The sequence below is a fragment of the Octopus bimaculoides genome, chromosome 10 (assembly GCF_001194135.2).
Source record: "Octopus bimaculoides isolate UCB-OBI-ISO-001 chromosome 10, ASM119413v2, whole genome shotgun sequence".
Lineage (NCBI taxonomy): Eukaryota > Metazoa > Mollusca > Cephalopoda > Octopoda > Octopodidae > Octopus > Octopus bimaculoides.
The window spans coordinates 69,529,666-69,532,655 of record NC_068990.1 but is presented as its reverse complement, the minus strand read 5'-3'; the positions used below and the strand labels follow the sequence as shown (position 1 = coordinate 69,532,655).

General features: G+C 37.4%; 1 protein-coding gene across 3 annotated transcripts in view; it reads left to right on the top strand.

Moving 5' to 3' along the window:
- LOC106867519 (uncharacterized) overlaps positions 1 to 2,990 on the top strand; it is a 32,796-nt gene that overhangs the window by 10,847 nt on the left and 18,959 nt on the right. For 2 of the 3 annotated variants that reach the window (XM_014912407.2, XM_052971273.1), the window contains exon 1: positions 2,454 to 2,955. The exons of the other annotated variant lie outside the window; for it this stretch is intronic. The gene's annotated coding sequence lies outside the window, so the exon portion shown is untranslated. Of the gene's footprint in view, positions 1 to 2,453; positions 2,956 to 2,990 lie in introns of those variants that run through there. 3 annotated transcript variants of the gene reach the window in all.

Below are 2,990 nucleotides of genomic sequence, written 5' to 3'. Positions count from 1 at the left end.
CTGTCTCCCCCACTCCCAACATATATCCCTTCACATAAATTGTACCCACAGGTATACACAGACCCTCCCCCCCCCACACATACACATTACACGCACACTAACATAACCCCGCCCACGACTTTATCATTTAAGGAAAGAAAACAGACCAACGAATACAGTTATATATACCTACACACACAGAAAAAATTATACATATGACACCGCTACGCATACTACACACCCCATCCGCACAGGAGCACCACATTAATACTACACACTTTTCCCAGTTCAAGATAACTCTTGCCGGCTTCACAGCGTACCCAACCAAGGGACATAACTCCTAAACTAATTACCTGGCCCCTTTTCATTCCACCACCTTTTTCACAGCAGCCACTGACTGGTTGTGCTAATCCATCTCCAACAATAGAGAGCAGTCGCAATATGCCTTTCCATATCAGCTAACTCTGATGAACGAAAAGTTATATACTCGGTTTGTTACCAAACACTCCATTGTATTCTTTACACGAAACCGATTGGCAAGATCAGCCGTGCTGGATATTTAATACTATACATTTCAAATTATATATATATATAAAGTTTTATAATTACTAAATAATTACAATATAGGACACACGAAATGCCAGCTTGCTAGAAATAAGAGCTAAAACACTGAAATAAGCCACCAGATTCACTGAAAAATAATTATGTATTAATCGTAGAACTTTATTGACTAGCCAATTAACAGCATTATTGCTTGCGCCCATTAATATTATTGTTGTTATTATTATTAATGATTTATGCATTTACCGCTAATGATAATGATAATAATAATAATAATAATAATAATAATAATAATAATAATATATTATGTTATATGTACTAGATATAGGAATCTTTCTGATTTGGCGGCCGCCACTTGTTTTCTTAACGAAACACTTTCAAACTTGGGACACTGGTAGAATATGTCATATAAGACATCTTTTACTGTTAGTGTTATTGAGAAAATGTTATCTTTTTAAAGTTATTTCGTGTTAAAATTGTCGTGTTTCGGTAATTTCAACCAATCACTGACGTCTGTTGAGGTGAAAAAATTCCTTCTGTGAATTGTCAACAAAACGTTGTGCGGTGTAATGGGATCTTTTCCCTTGAATAAAATTAGTGCCGTTGTTTGTCAACAACTATCGGCGGTACTGTTATTTATGACATCGTTCGTGCGTTTGTACTGGCTTTAGCTTTAGGGTTTTAGGGTTAGGGTTCGGGTTTTAGGGTTAGGATTAGGGTTATGAGTACTTTTGCCAAATTTGGTGAAAATCTGTTCAATACACCGCAACAAATTTTTCACCAAATTTGGCAAAAATACTCATAACCCTAAATCCCTAACTCTAAAACCCTAAAGCTAAACCAGTACAAACGCACGAACGATGTCATAAATAACAGTACCACCGATAGTTGTTGACAAACAACGGCACTAATTTTATTCAAGGGAAAAGATCCCATTACACCGCACAACGTTTTGTTGACAATCCATAGCAGTAATTGTTTTCGCCTCAATAGACGTCAGTGATTGGTTGAAATTACCGAAATCCGACAACTTTTAACATGAAATAACTTCGAATATAAAATTTTTTCTCTGTTCTATAAGACAAAATATACAAGTATACGAAGTTTTGAAGTGTTTCGGTAGAAAACACACTAAATAAAACAGATAAAAATTTGTTCCCGCCAAATCAGAAAGATCCACCTTGGTTTAGGAGCAATTTTTCGAACTAAGACGCCTCGGGTGTCTCGAGTAACGATCAGGAAAGTCGACAAACAATAGTTTGTCAGAAGCTGGGAGCATCAGTAGGAGAGTATCACTTGCTAGCTTTCGCTCAGTGCACATCCTAGCTCAAATTTACCGTGCCTTCTTTTGAATTTTCTATTGGGAAAATAGTTTCGGTTTACGAACATTTCCGATAACGAACAGCCTTCATGAACGAATTAAATTCGTAGACCGAGGTTCCATTATATATAACCAATCCCATAAGATTGACCATTGAAAAGGTTATTACACTGGAGGTGCTCCAGTATAGCCACTGCCTTAGGGCTGAAACGTAAAAAACAATGAAAGAATGTATGTATATGCATATATATATATATATATATATACGGTGGGCTTCTATCAGTTTCTGTCTACTAAATCCACACCCAAAGCTATCAGAAGATAAGTTAGTGCAAGATAAAGAGGATGGTCACAAATGGAATACTGCAAATCAGGGTTGTGTTGAAGTTAAATCATAAAAAATACTGAAGTTAATCTGAAAACTCCGGATTAACTCTTATCATCGTCTTTGTCAATAAATAAACATATAAATAAAACCCGTAATTCACCGCCTGCTCCTTTCCCTCCTCCCCCTCCAAGACGTCTAGGTATTGTTGAGTTTTGGGTTGTGGTGTGAGCAGAAACTATAGTTAGAGAGGTTAAGTACACAACGCTCACTCCAAAACCACCACCACCAACTCTATCACTACTGCAAATCCCTCCAACACCATCATCACCTCTACCACCACCACGACCACCACTACCATCAGCAACACCATCATCGCCATCACTATCACTACTGTTACCACCACCTTATCACCTATACCACCACTATCGCCATCATCACAGTCATTGCGAGCTCTACCTCAACTTGTTGCAAACCAACAAACAAACAAACCAAAAAACAAGCAAATATCAAATCTTAAGTTGACCTACATTAGTCATGCAGACAAGCGGGGTGGGTGGAAGAAGTAATAATACAAAATAATATCCCGGGACAGAGAGACGGGAGGGGAACAGGTAGAATGATTTTAACTAAAGACTTGAGCTTTTCAGCGCCTATTGTTTAGAATGTGTAATAATAATAATAATAATAATAATAAACCTAGGAAGAAACACATTTTGCCTCAAAGTGCAACACTGTGTAACGCACTGCAGGTACTACACACCGCCAGGTAAGTTGATAATATTTTCCATTCACCTTTTCTCA